This window comes from Rattus norvegicus, chromosome 12 (assembly GCF_021556685.1).
Source record: "Rattus norvegicus strain SHRSP/BbbUtx chromosome 12, alternate assembly SHRSP_T2T, whole genome shotgun sequence".
Lineage (NCBI taxonomy): Eukaryota > Metazoa > Chordata > Mammalia > Rodentia > Muridae > Rattus > Rattus norvegicus.
In genome coordinates this window covers 52081628-52104343 of record NC_141545.1, presented here as the reverse complement: position 1 = coordinate 52104343, position 22716 = coordinate 52081628, and the positions used below count along the sequence as shown (strand labels likewise).

The window sequence follows — 22716 nt, the reverse complement described above, 5'->3', positions numbered from 1 at the left end:
TACACATACATACACACACAGGCACACATACACACACACAGACATTCATACACATACATACACACAGGCACACATACACACAGATGCACACACATACATGCACATAAACACACAGACACACAGACAGACACACAGATATACACACAGACATACAGATCCACACATATCAACTCACAGACACACATACACACACATACACAGACACTCACAGAAACACACACAGAGACACAGACAGGGACACACACAGATACAGACACATACCACACGCACGCGCACACACACACACACACACACACACACACACATACACACTGCCTCCAGCAGCTCTGACTTTGAGGCTCTGTTCCACTCTAGGGCTGTTTTGTCCATTGTGGCTTCAGAGCAGGTGGGTTGGAGGGTGGTATGCATTGATTTGATTGACATGCGTGTTCTCCTCCATGTGAACACACAAGCTGTGCCTGGTCTGTCTTGATCTTTTTTATCAGCACCAGCCCATGGCCTGACAGAGTGGGTGCTTATCATGCGTTGCATTCTACCCTGGCCCCTCGGGCTGCTGCTCTTGCCGTGGGCATTTCACAGACAGGAAAGAAGGCACCAAGATAGGGTCATTCACTCTCCTGAGGCTGCACAGAAAGGTGATGACAGTATGACTAAACCTTAGCCACTGCTGTGCCTGTTCAATCTGCAAGTCCAGCAGGAGGGAGCACTCCTCTGGGAGCACTCCTCACACCCAGATTAGGTCTCAGCCTAGACCTCCCTGCTCAACTGCCTCAAAGGCTCTTCCCCTAAGCTTAGAGTCTTCTAGCCTCTTCCTGCCTTGTAGGCTTCCGTGGGGTAAGGGTAAGAAGGGACCTGAATTCTGCCATGCTATGATACCTCCTGGTTGCGGACTCAGTGGCAGCCTGGGTATCTCCTCTTAATCTCCAAGGTCCACTTGCTCTTCTGTAGGGCTGTGTGTCTGGCTTTGTGAAACCCACTGCATTTTCTGCCTCGTCCTAATGTGGTCCAGTCTTTAGGGAACTTTGAGACACCGTACCTCAGCTATCTTCCCACCCAGACGGCATCTATGGAATGCAGACCAGGGGCTGGGAATCAGGGAAGGGGCAGCGAGAGCTCACAATGACTCTTGGGAAATGTATCTTTCTCTTTTTTTTCCAAAGCAAAAGCAAGTCAAGGGGTTTAGTGGTAGCAATTGGCCCTTCCCCCTGGGACCCAAGAGACTCCCTGCTCTAAAATGAGGGGTGGGCTTGCTGTCATTGCAGGCTTGTAAACAGATTCTATTCAGCTCCTTACAGTGCTCCTGGTGTGAGAAGAGACTCCTCCCCAGAATCCGGGGCTTATGACTGTGGGCTGGGATCTGGTCAGGCTCCGCCCTCAGCTCCCCTCAGCCCCACCCCTCAGCTCCGAGCCCCCTCCCCGTTTTCTCAGACATCCTCACCCCCAGCACACATTACTATGGATTCTGCCTTCTCAAACTTGTTGGGTTTTGCCAGGCACCCTCATCCCAGCGGCAAGAAGAGGACTCTTCTCTACCTCCCTGTGGGGCCAACTGCTGTTTATGAAACTGTTACTTTGGGTTGCCAGGGTGATGCTGGGCCACGCCCAATACTGAGTCCACACACCTCCCACCTTTAAGCAAGATGGGGCTGTTTTGGCAGCCACTGCGCCTCTCCCTCTAGGGTGGCTCCCCTGTGTGGGAAACTCATCGAGGTGTTCCCGGTCTCACTGGGCTCAGTGGATTCCTGGTCCTCCCCTCTGGCTCCAGCTGACGGTGTAGGATTTATTAAAACCTAGGCTCTGTCTGGGTTCAGTTCGAATCACGACTTGTGGCAGCACTCATCCGGGCCAGTTGTGCCTCCCAGCCCTCTCTTAACTCTTGTGCCTGACACAAGGATCATAAGCTCAGGTCCTGGAGGACTTTTGCCTCCTGGGTTGCACAGAACTCAGTTCCTTTTCATTCCTCAGTAGGCCAGAGCTAACCACAGAGAGACTCGCTTAGGCAGGTGGGGTGCACACCGTATCAACCCACCACGAGCCTTACGTGGGTCACATGTACCGCAGCGTGTTTCCCAACCAAAGTTGGGGTTAGGCCAAGCCTGCAGTTCTAGACAATTCCATGTTCTTGGTTTTTTGTTTTTGTTTTTGTTTTTGTTTTGTGTGTGTGTGTGTTGTGTGTGTGTGTTGTGTGTGTGTGTTGTGTGTGTGTGTGTGTGTGTGTGTGTGTGTGTGTGTGTGTGTGTGTTTCCTTGGAGTAAACTCATAGGTGGAACCAGTTGAGCACCTCGAAGTCTGCCTGGGAAGTAGGGGCAGATTTAGGGGAAGGCAGGGAAAGGAGCCCGAGAAGCGAGTCACGTGGCCACACCCAGAGCAGCAGGACCTTGTGGAGAAGCACAGACTTGTGGGGGAAGCGAGGAGAGGGAATGGGAGAAGGGTTGAGGCTCCAGGAGCTCAGCGACAGCCAGGCAGAGACAGGAGCAGCCTCTTTGTTTATACCAGGAGGGAGTTCTGACTTCACAGCCAGGGTATTTTGGGAGAAACTGTCTTTCCCACATCTGGATGGGGGCAGGGCCCAGCTGTTGCTGCCGTCTCTGCCATTCCTGCATTCACACAGTTGTCACGCGTGGGGGAGGTGCCACCGAGTGCTACGGGGCCAGCGCCATCTGATTTCTTTCCTTCTGCTGTTCTCGTGTCCCCAGACAGTGGAGTCACAGGGATGAGGTCCAAGGACGGGAGTAGGGAGGTGGGGTTTGGGGAATTCCACCGTGAGCTCCATTCCTCCAGCGCCGGATTCTCATCTGTCTTTGCAGGCAAAGAGTTACAGGTAGAGAGGGTATGTAGAGGTCCCACGTTTATCAGCCACTCAGTGGGGTAGTGTCTTCCTTCTCCACACTCTGAAGTCTGCAAACAGGCAAACTGGAAACCTGCCCAGGGCCCTTCCTGGACTTTATCCCTAGTTTACTACTGATGTGATTCTCTGGTGTGTGCGTGCTTATGTCTCAGACACTTACCCACGGCAAGGTGGGCACAGATCACACACACACACACACACACACACACACACACACACACAGAGTGGTGGGCTATTGTCGTTTTGTTCCTGGACCTTAATACTGAGAAATCTCCAGTTCCCTGGGCCTCTCTGCATGCAATTGTTTCTCCCCGTGGCAGCTGAGGGGCTTCACCATGTCCATTTCCTCTGAGCCTGGGGAAGGAGGGCTCAGGCATGGGGCTTCCTCAGCTTACTCCTAACTCTGACCCTCAGGTCAGGGAGAGTCCTGCCCATAGTTGGCCAGGCGTCATTTTAAAAACATAAACATAAAAGTTTACAAACAAAATGAAAGACCCCAGCCTCAGTGGCAGGATCCTGACACCCCAGTACCTAGTACCCAGTACCCAGTACTCAGTACCCAGTACCCCAGTAGCCAGTACCCAGCCCCAGGATCTATGGCAGGATCCTGACACCCCAGTACCTAGTACCCAGTACCCAGTACCCAGTACCCAGTATCCAGCCTCAGAAGCAGGATCCTAACACTTAGATTAGAAGCAGATCCTAACACCTAGATTACAGATGTCTGTAAGGTGGAACTCACACTTGAGAATTTTCAGGACACTTTTTGCTGTGCTGTTGCTGCGTGCTGTGTTTCCAAGATTCCCAGAGCCCAGGGTTCGAAGCCCTTGCTATAACTGAAGGCAGCTCCCTAAACGTCCACAGGTCGGAGTCCTAACCTCAAATCCATAGGCTGATGGGGCCTGCAGTGGGGTCTTTTGGAGCTGGAGTGGTGTCAAGGGGGTCTGGAGAGTGAAGACACATGATGGTTAGAGATGTATCAGACCAGGAAGAAGAGAGGTCCAAGGTTCTACCTTGCCTTGCCTCTCATGGAAATGGTCAGTCACTGCTGGGCAGGACACACTACAAAGCCTCCACAGATGGGATGTCCCAGCTTCCAGAGGCGTGAGCCATGCTAGCTCTATTCTTTCTAAACAACCGGCTCTCGGGTATTTTGTTGTAGCAACATAAATTAGACCAAGGCAGAGCTGCCTGTGATGGTCAGCCTTGATTATCAACCCAGTGGGGCTGAGACGTCTGTTTCCTGTCACTTAGCTAAGTATCCTCTGTGAGGGTGTGTTCAGTAAGGACCAATGAAGGGAGGAAGACCAGTCCTGAATGTGGGTGGCACCTGCCATAGGCTACTGGCCTAAAACCTGCCGTTACAGAATTCTCTCTCTTCCTCCCTTCCCTCCCCCTTCCCCTCCCCCCTTTCCCCTCTCCCTCTCCTGCCACTTCCCCTCTGCCCTCTGTGTGTGTGTGTCTGTGTGTGTGTGTGCGCGTGTCTCCCCGCCCCCTTCATAGCTGCACGATTTGAGCTTTGGACTGAAACCTGAGCCAAAAGAATCTTTAAGTTGTTAGGTATTTTGGTCCAGTGGCAAAAGGTACATTTGAGCCACCTTTTTTTTTCTTTTGTTTTTTTCGGAGCTGGGGACCGAACCCAGGGCCTTGTGCTTGCTAGGCAAGCGCTCTACCACTGAGCCAAATCCCCAACCCCCATTTGAGCCATCTTATGCCAGCATGGGGTCCAGAGATGTTTGGTGGTTTGCCTGAAGCCATGCAGGAGATACAACTCCTGCTGTGGGCCAAGGCAGAGCAGCTCTGAGAAGACTGAGCTGTCTGTCTATGAGCTTCACTCTGGGGTGGGGGTGAGAGGCAGGGGGCTTCGCCATCCCTCCAACAAGTTTGGCCCTGCCCAGTTGTGAAGGAGTGGAAGGAGTCCAGGATAAGTTCACAAGCACCATCCCGTCCCGTAGAGCTTCAGTGATGCCAATTCCCTGTTAAAGTTGAGAGGCTGAGGCTCAGAAAGGTAAAAGCCAAGATGCTCTGGAGGGCTTTAGGTGAGGAAGGGGCAGGACTGGAGTCTGAACCTAAGTAGTGGACATGTGACAGGAGAGACACAGTTTCCTGAATCTGTGCAGAGGACACAGTACCATTGACTGCTTGGCCTTCCTCCCCCACCCAGTATCAGCTGTCCATTCTGTTGCTTTTGGTTTCTGGGGCAGAAGTGCCTATGGGCCCCTTGCTGAAACGCAGCCGTTTTAACTGCCCCCATCCCAACCCCCAGACTGCACCGCCCTGGGCTGGGACAGGAGCTTGATTCCTGCCTTCAGCTCCCAGCCGTGCACTTCTCTGCAGGCCACAGCCACAGCCCTGTCTTCTCAACGCGAGGCGGCTAAAGGTCTTGGGAATTTTTGTAAAACTCTTAAACCTGGCTGCAAGCCAGAGGGAAAAGGGCCTGAATGGCTGACGCTGTCTGGGAGAAGATAGACTCCCACATTCTTGCAGCAGGCTGTCCCAGGGTGAGTGGGGGTGTGGGTGGACCTCGACCACTGGTCTATGCAGCACCAGGAGGGCTGGCTGTTCAGCTTTGGCCAGTTGGTATCCCCCAGACTGGCTCAGCAGAGGGCACAGCAAGAAGCAACTCAGAATTGGGGAGCAGCACAGTTTATTCGGGTCTGCACAGCTAGACAAAAGCAGGTACCCACACAGACAGGAGCGCTGTAAACATACCACATATGTGTGTACACACCTTCTCCAACAACGCAATATGCATAGACACACACACACACACACACACACACACACACACACACACACACCATACATACCTGCATGTACAAACACATACTTTTAGGACCTGAAGTTACAGCTCTCACCTGGCTCACCTGGAGCAGGTCCAAGGTTCTGTCCATCAGAAGCTGGGATCCCTCCCTCCCTTCCTCTCCCCTCCCTTCCTCCCTCCCTCCTCCCCTCTCCCCTACCTCTTCCCAGATGTTGGCTACATCTCTGGCCAACTGGCCAGATGTGCTCAGCACCACAGGCCTCTCAGGAACTGGAAGGCTGAGGAATTGGAGACAACCCTCAGGTGTCTATGTGACACCATCCAGCCCCAAGCTGAGAGGACTATAACCAATGAGGTCACAGGGTCACCAGGTTGTGTTCAAGCCACACACTTCACACAAGGACCAGCAGCCTGAGGCTGAAGCCGCTATGAGACTGGAGACTGGGTTCTGCCTTTTAGACCCTGGGTTTTCTTGTCTCTGCAAGTGGTGACAGGGCCAGCCTCAGCAGACAGTCATGGCACCACTGTGGTTAGAATCATAGGGAACTGAATGACTGTCCCTCATGTGTCCATGGAGCACAGAGCACAAGGTCATGGTGGGCATCTAGGGTAGAGCTGTGCTGTCCTCACACTTAGGTGAAGTAGTCCCATCTACAGCTGCACACACAGGGGGATAGAGAGACATCTGTCATCTCGTTAGCTGCCCTGGACTGACTTGGGGTATTTTCTCCGGAGCTGTAGGTTAGGGCAGGACTCCTCGCAGGGCTCCAGCTGATCCTGACTCTAATGTTCTCCATGTAGCACTTGCTCTTCCTGAGTCCCAGGCACTACTGTCTTACCTACGATCTTTAAAGCTACAGGTCAAGGGCACAGACACAGACCTCCTTAAGAGTCCAGGCTCCCAAGGAGGCAGGCGGCTGATCTGTTCCCAGTCAGGTTTCTCACAAGCTGTGTGACCTTGAGCTCCACATCTGATCCAAGTCTCTGTTTCCTCAGTTGTGAAATGGAGATGACTTGTGGGGCTTTATTGAGGAGTCACATGGGATGGTCCTGGCAGCAAGGAGTCACTGAGTCCTTTTCCCAAGAGGCAGCAGGAGGTAATCGGCCAACCACGCCCCGCAAGACGCACCACGCCCAGCTCCCTTGCAGGCACCGCGCCGGTGTCTGCTGACATCTCCGGATTTTTCTGCAGTCAGAAATCCCTCTAACTCGTCCTGTCAGACAGAGACCTATAAAAAGCTTACCCACACTGTTATTTTAAGGGATGCCATCACTACGTCTCTGCCTGGGGGTCTCTGCTGGAAGAGCCCTGGTTCCCACGGCCTGTGGCTTTCAAGGGTAAGGAGGAGGCAGAGGGCCACCAGGCTGTGCAGAGGTGGGGGCTGCATTTTCACTACGAGAGGGGCCTCCCAACCCTAGCCCTTTCCCTCTCTCCTCTTTTGCTCCCAGGATCTCTTGGGAGTCTTTGTGGACAGGAAAGCCATGTGGGACTGCATTTTTCCCCAAGGTCACACGGTAGCTGGCCGGCTGTTCCCCCTTGCCCAGTTCTGAAGCCTCAGAACACCTGCTGCCTCCTCTCTTATTAAGATCCTCCCCTCCTCCCCCTCCTCCTCCCCCTCCTCCTCCTCCTCCCCCCTCCTCTCCCTCCTCCTCTCTTTCTCTTCTCCCTCCTCCCTTTATTCTTCCCCTCTTCTCTTTCCTTCTCACCTTCCTCCTCCCCCTTCTCCCCCTACTCTCCCTCCCCCTCCTCCCTCTCCTCCTCCTCTCCCTCCTCCCCATTCTTCCTTCTCCCTCTCCTCTCCCTCCTCCCCCTATTCTTTCCCTCTTCTCTTTCCTTCTCCTCTTACTCTTACCCCTCCTCCCCCTCCCTCTCCTTCCTCTCCTCCCCCCTCCTCCCCCTCCTCTCTCTCCTCCACTTCCTCCTCTTTCCCGTCTGACTCCTCCCTTCACTTCCTTGTTGCATCCACCCCTCTGTTCCCACTCTCCTCTAGGTCTCCCTCCTGAAGACACTTTGCCTCACCTGCGTGTCCCACGAGCCCCGCTTCCGTCATCATGTTCTCTGCCAAAGCCCGTTGGGGGAAGTCCAGTCTCCCGCAGTATCCTTGAGCTGCAACAACCCATCTAGGCAGAGCACCCCAGCTCTGAAGGAAGAGCACCCCATGCACAAAGTCCAGGGCAATGCAGGGTCAGTGGACTCCTCAGTCCTTACCTTCAACTTTATTTAACAGGGTCTCTTATGCCCTGTGCGTCTTCTAGGCTAGCTGGCTGTAGAACTTCCAAGGACCCTCCTGTCTCTGCCTCCCATCACTGGGCAGGAGACCTGGGCTGGCAAACCCTTGCTCTATGGCGTTGGGCCCTGCATGGGTTCTGAGGATCCAATCTGGCTTCTCATGTTTGAATGAAAATCTCTGTGACCACCGAGCTGCCTCTTCAGCCCCATCCCACTGACAAATGCAGCTGTAACTTGCCAGATATCAATCACACTGAGGCTCCGGAAATGGAACCCAGGGCCTTACGAGTGCCACTCGGTGCTCTGTCACCAGGCTAGCCCAGCACAGCGTGTTTTCAAACACAAGTGGTCCTCCATACATTCTGTCTGTCTGAGAGGGGCGTCTTTTCGGCCTCTAACTGCTTCCGTTCAGCTTCCCTGTTGCCTAGAGAGGTCCTGGTCCAACTGTAGTCTGGACCACACATAGGTGTGGCCCAAGAACTGGACCAGGAGGAGCTCATTTTGCAACCTGTGCCTCCGTTTCCTGATCTGACAGTGGAGCTCCCATCCCTCCCTTATGGAGCAGCTGCAGGATAACCCTGCATGTGGGTTGCGGCTGCTTAGCCAGGAAGGTGCTGCCAACATCAGCCTGCAAAGTTCCCGTGAACCCAGGGCTGTGGTGCAACTGCCAGCTAGGCCCAAGCCCCCAGCCCTGGAGACCCCGGAGCCAGGCTGCATCTCGGGGAAATGAGGCCCGGTGGCCCCTGACCCCAGCCTGCAAGAGGCTAACCCCCTCCCTGGCCCCTCGGCTGTGAGGCTGCCCGCCCCGACCATTCATGGGTTTGTATTATAAGATGACTGCCGTCGCCATGGCAACATGAAAGGAGCCGATCTCATTACTGAGGCCCGGACACATTATTTTCTCCAAGGAATTTCTTCTTTTCATTATTTCCCTCCAAAGGTCAGCTGTCCTCTCAGGCGGGGCGGGGGCGGCGGGGGTGTCCACGAAAGGTGAGCCGATTCGGGGCCCAATTCCCCGGGTGGAATTTACAAGCATTTTGCCTTCTCCTCCTGCTCTAACACCAGCTTAGAGAATTTCTTCAAGCCAGCCTTTCTCTTTAACCCCTGCGGCTCCGGCAGACAGCAGCCCAGCCACCCTTGCTAGGTTCCCGAGATGCCTCCAGGGTCTGGGCTTTTCTCCAGCACGTGGCTCCCTGCTACCATCCGAGAAGTCCCGGATGCTGAGGACTTGCCCTGGAGGATTGCCGACACACGGACATTTATGTCTTCCCCACGGGAAAAAACACCCCATTAGAAGGTAACACTAATGATGGACGGGGGACGGGGGCGGGGTTAGGGGATTCATATCCATGCCTGGAATGCAGGGTGTGCAATTCAGAGCCTGACAGACCTGCTAACGTCCCTTCCCTTCCAGGCTGTGTGCCCTTGGGCAAGTAGCTCCCTGTTTCTGGGCTCGCTTTGCTCATCTGTTAAGCAACTTCGTGTTGGTGTGTACCCAGGGAATGAACAGAAAGCATGAGCAGAGTCTGGCTGGCACCCAGGAGCAGTAAATACCAAGGATTGATTATCGTATTTTGGTGTGTTTCTATCCATTTCTCTCTGTATGTCAGCTGTCTGTAACTGTGAAACAAACAGCCCCGAGACTTGAGACTCATTACCAGGAAGCAGCAATAACTGGGTATTAGCTTGTGCAGTTTCTGTGGGTGGAGGCCTCTGTCTCCGTCTCTGATGAGTCGGGCTGTGAGGTGGCTGCAGCAACCGGAAAGAAGGAGGCAGAGTCTGGGAGGGTTCTTCTGATATCTGGCCTCACGAGTCAACTGTATCTTGTGTCTGCTCTACTCTGTGTCCAACAGGCAAAAGTCTGGTTCCTCATAGGATCTCCAGGGAGCTGCAGCGGCCGGTACCAGAGGAAGGGCTACTGGAAATGGCTCCAGGGCATCAAATTCTGTAAGAGAGGATCAGGGTGGATGCCCATTCTACAGAGGGAAAACTGAGGCTCCTGACAGAACAGTGGCTTACCCCACTGGCTTCCCACTGCATCCTTCTGCCTTAGCTTCTCACAAGCCTGTCATTCAGCTCACCAGATTCTCTCTTGGGGACACAGGAGAACTGTCTGCCCCTGTGTTGTGGGTTCTCAGAGCTCTGAGAGGCTGGGTTCCCAGCCTCTCAGTGGGAATTCTAGCACATGAAGCAAAGAGATGAAGAACGTGTAGCTGAGAAGCTGATGATGCTGTGCATTTGTTGACAGTCGGACGATTGTCTCCATCACGTGGCAACGAATGGCTGTCAGAGGCAGAAACAAAGTCAGTCGTACAGATCTCTCTCTCTCTCTCTCTCTCTCTCTCTCTCTCTCTTAAAACAAACAAATAAATAAACTAAAATCAATCAAACAAAACAAAGAAAAGCAAAGCAGACTAAAGCTAACTAATGCGTTTGCATCTCCTGCCTCCTGTGAAGGATGCTTGGACTGAGTTTACAGGTTTCTGTCCATGACTGGGCGGCCCATGAGGAACAGGGTCACCATGACTTAGCAGGGCTTGAAGGATGTGGTCAGCTCAAGTTCTTTGGAAGTGCTGAGAGAGAGAGACAGAGAGACAGAGAGACAGAGAGACAGAGAGACAGAGAGACACACAGAGGCTGAGACAGAGAGACAGAGGCAGATAGAGAGACAGAAACAGAGAGACACAGAGACACAGAGACACAGAGAGACACAGAGACAGAGAGAGACAGAGGCAGAGAGAGGTAGAGACAGAGACAGAAAGAGAAAGAGAGATTGATTGATTGATTGATTGATTGATTGATTGATTGGGGGACCTGGAGGAAGGGCTGAGTTTATCTACACCTCAAGGGCCAAGGGCAAGCTTGGTCTGAGTGTTGAGGAAGAGACAGCTTGTTGGTGGCTTGCTCTTTGGCTCAGCTGGACTGCTGGTTCCTGACTAACCAAAAAGAGACAGGGTTTTGGGCTCAGAGATGGCTGGGATTGCAGGTGAGAGTGCAAGTAGATGTTCTGGAGGACCTTAGAGGTTCCAGCTCAATAGGTTGGGGACTAAGGATCAGGATCGTTTTAAACATTTGGTTTTTTTTTTTTTTTGGTTCTTTTTTTCGGAGCTGGGGACCGAACCCAGGGCCTTGCGCTTCCTAGGTAAGCACTCTACCACTGAGCTAAATCCCCAGCCCCTAAACATTTGTTTATTTTTGTTTTATGTGCATGGATACTTTGCTGGTCCATCCATTGTCTATTCACTGCAAACATGCCTGGTGCCCCCTGAGGCCAGTAGGGGGCATCAGAGCCCCTGAGATTGGGGTTAGGCTGTTGTAAGCTGCCACAGAGGTGCTGGAAATTAAATCCTGGCCCTTTGGAAGAGTAGGCAGTGCTTTTAGCCATTGCGACATCTCCAGCTCTTGCTACCCATCTTGAGCATCTGCCTTCTCATCATGGACAGTGCCGTGAGGGCCACTCAGGGTAAAACATCCCACCCCATCGGTGCTGTTGACTCCTAGTAACATTAAGGTTCAGGAGAAATTCATCTCAGGGAAGCCATCCCAAGTTCCCTCTATCATAGAGCAGTCCCTACCTCATGTTACCAGACTCGATTTCTCACAGCTGCACGAAGAAAGTTAGGTGTCCAAGTCCTCTGCCTAAAGGTGGTCTTTCTAATGCAACAACAATCTATTCATTCATCTACCCACCCATACATTCATCCACTCACCCACTCATCCACCCATACATTAACCTACCCACTCACCCATCCATCTATCCATCCATTCATCCATCCATCCACCCACCCACCTTATCCATCCATCCATCTATTATCTATCCATCTATCCATCCATCCACACATCCACCCATCCATCCATCCATCCATCCATCCATCCATCCATCCATATTTTTACATACCTCCCCACAAATTCATCCACCTACCCATCCACCCATCACCTGTCCATCCGTCTATCCACCTACCCATCCATCTATCTAGGTCTATATTGTGTGTCTTCTGCAATGTTGGGTGCTTAGGCAAAGCAGTCACTGGAGTAGATGTTCTCACCCTTTCCCTAAGGCACCCACAATAAAAAGGGGAAGATGGGTCAAGCAAGCCAAGACACAGCTGTATATACGGATGTAAATTTTAATCCTGGGAAGCAAAGTTGAAGGACTGGGAGGTGACTAATTTTGCACTAGAGGGGTGAGCAGGGAAGGTATCTCTGGGAAGGCCTTTGATTTAAAATCTGAAGATCAGAGGAAACTGATTATATGAAGGGTGGGGAATGCTGTTCTGGTAGGGGGGTCAGCATGTGTAAAGGTTCTGGGACAGCTAGATCCAAGAGGATTCATGCTGTGGGAGGAAGGACAGTGTGGCTGGAGTGCAGCTGTTGAGAGGCAGAGCCCTGCGCTGTGGGTTGTTTGGTCAGAAATTCAAGATACAAGAAAACCTTGTTTTGGGATCAGCCCACCTATTTCCTGGGAGCCTTCTGATAAATACTACTATGACAACTATTGGTCTTACGTGGTGACTACTCCAGAAAGCCTTGCACGCATCTCCAGCCTCAGTCCCCTTCCCATGTGTGTCTAATAGAGATGTACCAATCTATTCACAGAATCGTACCCAGAGGCTGCTTTTCTGGATGGCGACCCTTAAGAAGGGGGGGCTTTGCTTGAACCCATGTCCCCACCTAGTGCCATCCCATATGTGCAGCTTAGTGGGTAAAGGAGAAGAGCCTGGGTTTTGGCTTCAGATCCCAGGTCTTCCTTCCGCAGTTTGAAGGACTCCTTAACTCTCATGTCTTAGCTTCTCCTGTGGAGAAGTCTCTGGTCAGGTAGACTGTCGTGATGCCACGGCAGACGCTGGCAGATCTCTTACCTCAGAGCCAATGCCTAGTGAATTCTCTCTTTGGTTCTAACAGCGTTTGCCTCATAAGAGCCCCCACCTCCAGCCTGCCCTGCTCTTGCTGTCCTTGGAAACTATCACTCATTCTGCCCCCAGGGTGGGACTCATTTTGGTCTTCAGTTTTTCAGCCTCTCTGTTGGTGGACTTCTGGTCTTAGCTCCTTCCACACTGGAGGAGTGTGTGAGTTGGTAGACATGGTGATTTTTATGAAGGGAGCCAGGCAGCTCCAGGCTGATAACTGGGCTGAGACAGCAAGAGGCTGGTTCCCCAGGGGAGAGATGAGGCAAGCTACCTGAGCAGCAGGTCTGCAGCCATGGCTGAGATATGTCCATTTGGTCTTTCTGTCCATCCATCTAAACATGAGGCAATTACACCACCAAGCACCAAGAACCCACTAGTGAGCCACCTGCCACCTCTGACCTGTGAGCATCTTCCAGAACGAGAGCAGGGTGTGCTCTGTGAGCTGCTGACTGGTGTGGGAACCTCACTGAGATGGGGACTTCGTTGAGCTCCTAAGAACCCAAGGTCACTCTTGTTCCTAGTTTTCCAGAACCCCAACATCTAAGGATCGGAGAGGGAAAAGCATATGTGTCTGAGGCTGCTGGAGGAGTTTGTCCCCAGCCTGTCATGTTTCTGGGCCATGGCTCGGAGACAGAGGTGGCTTCCTCCCTTCTTTTGGGGATGCCTGACATTCCTGACTCCTGTCTTGCCTCTTCTCCAGAGCAGGTTCCACATCCTTCCTGTCTGAGTGATCCTGCCTGGTAAGAAGGGGCAGTAGTGAGGAGCCAAGCAGAACCAAGCCCATGGCTCCTGCTTCTCCGCCTGGCTAGCTCACCGCTAGGGAACGCAACTGCTCCCTTATGGAGCCTCACCTTCCTCTCTCTGTCCTCAAAGTACCCAGTACACCTGGGCCTTCTTCAGGATCCCATCTTTCCCTTTTTCCTCCTCCCTTCTTTTCTTCCCTCCTCCGTGTTTGCCTTTCTCCCCCCTCCCCCCCCCCCGCCACATACTGCCTGACCCATCCAATGTAAGTGTTTGTGGGTTAGACTGCAGTGGCCAAAGGGAGACTCTCTGGGTTGGAGCTTGACCTCCAGCTCTGCTGTGCACGGCTTTAGGAAGTTCCTCCAGTGCTCCAGGCTTTAATTTCATCGCCTTGAACGAAGGTTCTTCTGGGGATGAAATGAAGTAGTCGTTGGTCGTTGCTCTGTCATGACTGATAGATGAGTAAATCCCAGAGACTTCAGAATGGAAGCTGGAGGAAACTGCCACCCTGCCCGAGCCTCAGAAGCTGCTGGCAGGCAGAGCCCTCTCTAAGTCACTACCGAACAGGCTGGCAGGAGAGTCTGGAAGAATATGGGTTTGGTGACAGGGATGTCCTATGAAGAATGTCTCCAAGTCCAAGCACTGCCCTTGGACCTCAGGTGCAAAGGAAATGCAGATTCTCAGAGCCCGGCCCTCCGTGAATCCCACCATGACCTGAATCCAGAAGGACTCCTCTTCAGAGGGAGCCTGAGACATTGTCCTCACGAAGGGCCCAGAAAACATGAGCTTTGGTGCTGAAAGCCCCCAAACTCCCCCAAACACTGAGATTACTAAAATTTGCTTCGTTCTGATTTTGCCTCTTGCTGGCTGAAGGACTGGATTTTATACCAGGTCAATTTCAGTCCATTTGATATTGATATATGAAGATCCCAGGGGATTACTGAATGCATTTCTCATCCTGCCTAGATAGTATCATAGAAGGAAAATGGGATTGACTGTTAAGGACAAATTGAGAAAGACATGGCCATTTAAGATAACTCCTTATCTGTATACAAGCAAATGGTATCTGGGAAATAGACCACCAGTTGACAGCAAGAAATTCTACTCTGGGCTCTTCACCCACTTTCCATTCTGCCGTTAACACTCAGGGATTATCCCGTTATCCTGAGAGCCATATCCTGGGGCCCCTGCTGAAGGACACTAGAGAAGGGGGTTTTCTGAGACATTATTCTAGAAGGGTTGGGTGGGAGGGGCTGGGATTGTCCATGGGTACTCTGAGGAGTTTGGGATGGAATGGCTTTGAATGTGACAGATCTCCCCAGAAGAGTCCCTGGTACTTGGAGAACGGTTCTCTTGGGTGATCATATGGCTTGAGTGATGGAGGATTAAATTTGCCAGTGGTGAATGGTCTTTGGGGTGGTCTTTTCACTCTCACTGGACAAGGATGCCATTGAAGGCTCACTCCTATGCCAACACTTTGAGTCATGAAGTTGTGGAATCTTCCCAGAATCCCAAGCTGTCCCCCTGCTGGTGGGTATAGTGGTGGGAGAAGCAGATATATAGCTCCAGGCCCTGCTTCCACAATCCTGCTTTTCTCCATCCACCCATCCGTCTATCCATCCATCCATCCATCCATCCATCCATCCATCCATCCATCCATCCATCCATCCATATATCTACCATGTATCAGTGTTGGGGGCTGGATCTGACAGACCCTTTGACTGGTCCCATTGGTGGGCATGTGTGCTGTGCGTTCTTGAAGGGATCAAGGATTGATGAGGGGTCTACCACAGCCCTCCATGAGGAGGTGCATGTCTCCATCTGCGTCCCTTACCCCTCCCCCCAGCAAGGTGGAATACACAGAGAAAGGGACTCTGGAGACCAAGAGGAGCACGGAGACTCAGAGTCTAAAAGTCAAAGCTCTGGAAGCTTCTGGCGTCAGACCCACTACTCCCTAGGTCATGGTCATAGTTTATCTTCCCCATTGCTGTGATAAAATACCCTGACAAGAATCGTTGTTAAGAGAGGAAGGGTTTGGGGGCTGGGGATTTAGCTCAGTGGTAGAGCGCTTACCTAGGAAGCGCAAGGCCCTGGGTTCGGTCCCCAGCTCCGAAAAAAAGAACCAAAAAAAAAAAAAAAAGAGAGAGAGAGAGAGGAAGGGTTTGTTTCCGTTCACAATTTAGGTGTGCCACCTCTCACGCTGAGAAGGGCTTGGTGTCAAGAGACTTCTGCTCACATCTCAATGGAAGCATAGAGGAGGTGTTTAGCCCATCCTCTCCTCTTTGCATGGTGCCCACAACAGTGGGATATCACAACCTACTCAGGGCATGTGTCTTCCTTCTCTTAATCTTCTCTGGAAATATTCTTACAGATATACTGGGGATATGGTCCCCTAATGCCCTAAAAATTATTAATCCAATTATCTTGACAATGGAATTGAACATCATATCCATTATACATTCATCCATCAGAATTTCCATCCATGCATCCATGCATCCATGCATCCATGCATCCATCCATCCATCTATCCATCCATCCATGTATCTACCCATCAATCCATGTATGTATCCACCCATCCACCATCCATCCACTCACCCACACACCCATCCATCCATCCATGTATACACCCACCCATGCCCGCATCCATGCATCCATCCATCCATCCATCCATCTACCCATCAATCCATGTATGCACCCACCCATGCCTGCATCCATCCATCCATTCATTCATTCTCTCACCCATCTAACATCCATCCATCCATTCATCCATCATCCATCCACCATCCATCCATCCACTTACCCACACACCCATCCATCCATCCATCCATCCATCCATCCATCCATCCATCCATGTATCTACCCATCAATCCATGTATGCACCCACCCATGCATGCATGCATCCATCCATCCACTTATCATCCACCCAGGTATGCATGCATGCATGCATCCATTTATCTACCCATACATCAGTGCGTCCATTCACCACCCATCCATCCAAACATCCATCCACCCACCCACCCATCCATCCACTCATCCATTTATCCATTTAACCATTTCATCCATCATCCATCCATCCATTCATCCATCTATCCATCCATCCACACATCTATCCATCCATCCATCCACTCACCCACCCACCCATCCATCTATCCATTCATCCAATGTCAATTAAGCCTATGCTTGGTGAGAGTTACCCTTAGCCATGTTAAGTGATACCTGGGAATGAGGAAAGACACCAGGATTTTCTCCAGGGCCACCATATCCAGAATGAGACAAGCAGCCCTTGCTATGATTGCCTTCCTCCAGGTTGCATTCTTCTTGGGCACTTCTGAGACATCTTGAGTTTAGGTTGACGGTGTCACACTCACGGTTGAACACATCATCAGATGCACCTGTGAATGGAGAGCATGGACTTCGTGGGACACTGTCTCAAAACCAAGCGCACAGTGCTTTGTGCCCCAGAAACAAGCTGAATAGTCCAGAAGACACACGGGGAAGGGCAGCAACAGTAAGGGATGCTCTCAGAGAAGAAATGTGAGGCTGCCTACCCTCCCCTTCTCCCTCCCTATTCCCCTCCCTTCCCTTCCCTCTCCCTTCCCTCTCCTTTCCTTCTCCCTTCCTTCCCTCTACCTCCCTTCCCTCCACCTCCCTCCAACTCTCCCTCTCCTTTTTTCTCTCCCCTCTTTTCTTCCCCCCAACTTCTCACTCTTCCTCCCCACCTCCTCCTTGTCCTTACCTTCTCTGCTCTGCCATGGACTTAGGTATCCTATCTTCGTATCCTTCTCTGGTCCACTTTGCTCACCTTCTGCTAGGCAGCAGACATGTTTTCTGCCTCCCCTGCTGGATCAGACATTTCGTATGAGTGACTGAGGGTCCTATAAGTCCTCACTAGAGCATCTTTCAGGAATCAATAGTGGTTTTTGAATTTTATTATCACAAAGTCATGTAGGAAGGTAGTTAGGAAATGGACTCAAGGTGAAATGAAATCATATTCCAGCCAGGGCATTTGTCGGCTGTGTGCCCTTGGGTGGATGCTCTAGCTTTGCTGTGCCCTGTGGGTAGTGCAATAGAGATTCTGTGTGTGTCCCATCATGAGGTGGCTGTGTGAAGGACATGTGTGGAGGACAGAAAACTCTCAAGCCATAGCAAACCTTCTTACTGCCAGACTCTGATCCTTGGGTTTTGAGCAGCAGCTTGGAGGATCACATGACCCAAATTCCTCTGACAGGTGAGAAACTTGCAGTGTGTAGCAGCTGTCTGGAGCTCAGTGTGCTGAGAGGGGTCTTCAGGTTCATGAACTTCCTGGGTCCTGGCTGTGAAGCACAAACTCCTGGATGGGGAAGTTAGCTCTGAGTCAAGACATAGAATATACAAAGTAGGCCCTCTGCGTGCACAAGGTCTGTGTCCTTAGAATCATCCAACCGTGGACCACCCTTCCCTGCTTATATGTTTACTGACTGGGTACAGATGGTTCCCACAGCCCTCACACTGCACGACAGCAGACTGTTTAGGGGAGATCTAAAGAATGCACGTGAGTTCTACTGTGCACCAATGCTCTTGAAGACAAGTCTTCACAGAGGCTGGCTTCAGGGGGAAGCCTCTGCAACCCCCACCCCCAGATTGTATGTGAAGAAAGGAGGGAAGAAGGAAAGGGAGAGAGGAAGGAAGGGAGGGAGAAGAAAGGGAGGAAAGAAAGGAAGAGAGGGAGGAAAAATGGAGGGAGGAAGAAGGGGGAGGTAGGAAAGAGAAAGGAAGGAAAAATGAGAGGAGGAAGGAGGAAAGGAGGAAGGAAGAAGAGAGGAGGAGGAAGGAGGGAGGGAGGAAGAAGGGGAGGTAGGAAAGAGAAAGGAAGGAAAAATGAGAGGAGGAAGGAGGAAAGGAGGAAGGAAGAAGAGAGGAGGAGGAAGGAGGGAGGGAGGGAGAAAGGAGGAAAGAGGAAAGGGGAAGGAGGAAGAAAAAGGGGGAGGGAGGGAGGGAGGGAGGGAGGGAGGGAGGGAGGGAGGGAGGAATGGAGGCTGGTTTACTCTTGGTCAGTCCAGGGTTCAGAGCATCACAGTGGGAAGGTGGGTAGGTGGGGGTGTGGGGCAATGGGTCCCACTGCATCTATATTCAGGAAGCAGAGGGAGATGATGCTGGTGCCGGGCTGGGTTTATTCAGGATCTCAGCCTATGCGATGGTGCTTCTAACATTTTGGGTGGATCTCTCCATGTCAGTAACCTAATCTTGAAATGCCCTCACAGATAAACTAGAGGCTTGTTGCCACAGTGGTTCTGAATTCTAATTGACAAAATTATCTGACTCTCTCCGTCTGTGCTGACTGGTTGGTTTTGTGTCAATTTGACACAAGCTAGAGTCATCAGAGAGAAGCGAGCCTCAGTTAAGGAAATGCTATCAAAAGATCGGGGTATAGGTAAGCCTGTAGGGCATTTTCTTAGTGATTAATGTGGGTGGAGCCAGCCCTGGTCTGGTGGTCCTGGATTCTATAGGAAAGCAGGCTGAGCAAGCCATAGAGAGCCATCCAGTAAGCAGCACACCTCCATGGCCTCTGCATCAGCTCCTGTCTCCAGGTTCCTGCCCTGCTTGAGTTCCTGTCCTGACTTTCTTCAGTGATGAACAGTGATGTGGAAGTGTGAGCTGAATAAAATTTTTCCCCTCCAAAGTTGCTTTGGTCGTGGTGTTTCTTCACAGGGACAGAGTGATAATAACTCTAAGTAGGACTCTGTCTGTTTGTCTACCTGTCTGTCTGTCTATCTATCATCTATCTGTCTGCCTATCTATCATCTGTCTGCCTATCTATCATCTGTCTGCCTATCTATCTATTATCTATCTATCTATCTATCTATCTATCTATCTCTCTATCTATCTATCACCTGTCTATTTGTCTCCACCCTCCTTTTGTCATCTCTCATCTGTCTATTCATCTATCTATTCATCGACTGCTATCAGTCACTCTTCTCATTGCTGTGGTAAAATGCTAATCAACAGGGACTCCGTGGGACGAAGGACTCATTCTGGTTGGGGAAGTGTGGGGGAGATGTCCTGGCAGCTGCTGGCTCATATCTCAGTGAGCAAGGAACCTTCAGCTCTCTCCAGGCCTTGGTAGGCTGACGAAGCCATTTACACTGGGGAGATCTTCCAGCCTCCCTCCATGTCTCTTCCAAAGCTTCCTTGTAGATAGGTCCAGAATTTAAATAATGCCTGACCAGCAACCTGCTGTGTCTCTCTCCCCAACCCCCCACTCATTTCTTAACTATTACAATAGTCTTCCATTTAGAAGGAACTGCTTGGGGGTTTGTCTAGCTTCCAGAATGACCTGAGGCCTGGGTGGTCCCAGTCCTCGGGGCTTCAAGATCTCTCTGCTATGTTTGGTGTGGCCCTATTGTGGGAGAGAGGGGCTCCGGACTCCTTTGTGAATGCAGGAAGGTTCAGGTGGATGTGCCAGGCGTGAGGTGGGAGTGGGCATGCTGGGGTTTTGTTTGGATATAGGTGTGAGGGGGCGTGGCCCAGCATAGGAGAAAACCCAGTGCTCTAGGGAGACTTGCCTCAGTATGAACTGGCTTGTCCATTCCCCTCCAACCTGGAATGCTGACAAGGTCCAGGCGGCCACTGGTCATACAAGACAAGCTACAGAGAAGCTCTGAGGTCTAGAAAGTCAAGACTGGTGATGAGCAGTGCAGGGCCGTGGTCCCCACAGCCTCAGATTAGCAAACTGCAGGTGTGGCATGTCTTGAGAAGAGCAGAGGTCAAAGGTGATAATAGGACCCGGGGCCCTGTCCTCAGGCACCCAGTTACCTGCCAGACACAGCCCTTTAGGTGGCCACCCTTGTTCAACAAGTTTCCATCTGATGCCCTGGTGGACAGACAGCTGCTAGAAAGGACACAGAGTTCTCCCGTAGCTCTTACTCAGTTTCCAGTGGCGGAACCCGGCAGGCATTGGAGTCTCTGGTAGGGGAGAGCCAGCACTGTCAGGGCACAACACACCCCCGTCGGCACATGGTCCCTGCCTGAGCTACTGCAGCCTCAGGGTAGCCTGCTTCCATTCATTTCCACTCCAGCAAAAGTACAGGGGCAGAAGTGAAGTTTGAGCTGTTTGGACCCAGCATAAGTCTCTGGAGCCCCAGGCTGTTCTGTTGATCTGTAGCTGTCTTTGTCCTGGCTGAGTAGTATTCCCCAGCGCGACTGGGCCTCCATTGGTCTCTCTTCCGTTTACCTGCTGAAAATCATGAGGGTTGGCTCCCAGTTTGGGCTTCTGTGAATAAAACCACTATAAACACGTCTGTGCAGGTTTTTATGGGAACATAAGTCTTTGTTTCTTTGGGATGCATGCCCAGACGTGCAACGGCTGAGCTGTTTAGCAGCCTGCTTTCCTGACTGATATTTCTGCTGTCAATGTACAGCCCATTTCCCCCTAGTCCACACTTCCTGTAGTTCCCATTTCTTCCCCAGCTCTCTCTAGTGTTTAATGGAATCCTGACTTTCTGCTTTGGCTGCAGGAAGCAGAAGTCCCCCTGGCCTCTAATTGTGTGCCTCTGCGGTGAGCCCCTGCTTTGAGAGTGATGCCTTTGAAAGAATAGGAGATTTTTAGTGGCCCATTTCACAGATGAGGGAAACTGAGGGCAGAGTGTGGAAACTGGTTTGCTCAGTGGCAACGAGTCCCCTAGGCTTCCCCTGACTCCTTCCCTTTCTGAGGGTTTCTTTCAAGTCACACTGACTTACTTGAGGTTCTGATATCTTACCTCACACACACGTTCTTCCAGAGGCCTGGATCATTGGGCTGTGTTTTTGTCGATCTGGACAACTGGCTTCTCAAGGACAAGTTCTCACAGCAGAGTTCTGGGTGAGCACTGGCCACTGTGTAAGAACAGCCATCATTGTACATGCCCAGCGATCTCATAAACTTCCTGAGTAGGAGGTGTGTGCAGACCAGAGGGGACTTCACACCAACTGGTCCTTGACACAGAGGCCCTCATGAGTTCCCACCGTGTGCCCCCCTCTCCCCCATCCTGGTCCCTCTTTGCCTCTTTGCAGTCCTCTTATGACACATCCTTTCCCAGAATCCACTTGGGCTGTGGCTCATTTCATATTTTATTTTCTGGAAGATGGACCTGTCAGACCAGGAACAGACAAATTCAGTGTCTGTGACTGCACGGGAAGGGTGTCACAGACTCACGCATGTACGTGTGTGCGTACCCACAGGAGTGAGCACACAGCAGAGAGAGAACACACAGGCACATCCGCCTAGACGTGCGCACACACACATACATTGAGGAGTGGGCGGGCGGCAGAGAGAACACAAACCTTCCAAATGTCTGATAATAAATTTTTTTTTAAAAAGCAAGAACGGATAAAAGAAAGAAATAAAGGAAGGAAAAAAAAAGCAAAACCACCCACCCACAATCTCTGGAAACCGCAGCTGTGGAGACACGGGCTGGCGTCACTTGCTGAGCGTGAGGCTGGTCCCTTTGTGGAGCAAATCCTCCTGTTGGCAGTTACCTTTCAATCCCCCGTCTGTGGCCGGGCTGATTTTTATTCAGTGTTCTATTCACCCTGTGTATTAATGAGCAGGGGAGGGAGGGCTGAAGCGGTGTCTAATAGGCTGAGCGACAGGCTGTCGGCAGCGGCCCCTTATCTGCGGCTCCCAGCGCTGTCTCCCATCCTGCCTCAGCCCAGCCAGGCTGTGGACACCGCCGTGGATGTGCTGGGTTTTAAATTATGTATGGAGGAGAAAGGTTTGACAGCATCCTCCTTCTCGGGGAGGAAGGGGCAGGCCATGTTTTGTGTGTCCTGTGATCCACATGCCCAGCTGTTTTTTTTTTTCTTTCTTTTTTTCTTTTTTATTAAGCATATCCACTACTGTGTGTCAGAAAGTCGTGCTGGGTGCTGGGTGCTGGGTGCTGGGTGCTGGGTGCTGGGTGCTGGGTGCTGAGAGCTGAGTGCTGGGTGCTGGGTGTTGCGTGCTGGGTGTTGCGTGCTGGGTGCTGGGTGCTGGTATGGATACTAACATTTGAACTCTAAGATAGATCCTGGTTAGTTCAGGAGTCAGGGAAGCAAACCTTGACCCACTGACTCTTGGGAGACTGTGGATCCCAAATCGTTTTGCTAGGTTCCCTCAAAGCAGAACCCAACCTTTCTCCCCTACAACAGTCTCTGTGGGCAGCTACTAGCTCTGTACTGGCCACCCAACCCAGGCTGGTCTCTTTTACCCCTGCGATTCAGTCCCCCAGGA

At 51.7% G+C, this 22716-nt stretch overlaps 2 long non-coding RNA genes across 9 annotated transcripts in view; one reads left to right on the top strand and one right to left on the bottom strand.

Annotated features, from left to right (window-relative positions):
• Nucleotides 1-10246, top strand: part of LOC102552958 (uncharacterized) — a 47715-nt gene extending 37469 nt beyond the window's left edge. Inside the window, exons 3-8 of one of the 8 annotated variants that reach the window (XR_015634403.1) lie at nt 6609-6950; nt 7062-7127; nt 7604-7708; nt 8962-9139; nt 9257-9419; nt 9696-10246. This is a non-coding gene — a long non-coding RNA (uncharacterized LOC102552958). Of the gene's footprint in view, nt 1-6608; nt 6951-7061; nt 7128-7603; nt 7709-8296; nt 8783-8907; nt 9140-9256; nt 9420-9695 lie in introns of those variants that run through there. The other 7 variants (XR_015634402.1, XR_015634405.1, XR_015634404.1 and 4 more) reach the window with 7 other exon arrangements.
• A 1711-nt stretch (nt 10247-11957) lies between these two features.
• LOC148002378 (uncharacterized) lies at nt 11958-22173 on the bottom strand. Its single transcript, XR_015634411.1, has 7 exons — nt 21882-22173; nt 21227-21341; nt 20033-20703; nt 17642-17820; nt 17227-17327; nt 16707-16882; nt 11958-14452 (listed from the first exon to the last, which is right to left on the bottom strand). It is a non-coding gene; the product is annotated as an uncharacterized LOC148002378 (long non-coding RNA).
• Between the last annotated feature and the right edge of the window lie 543 nt (nt 22174-22716).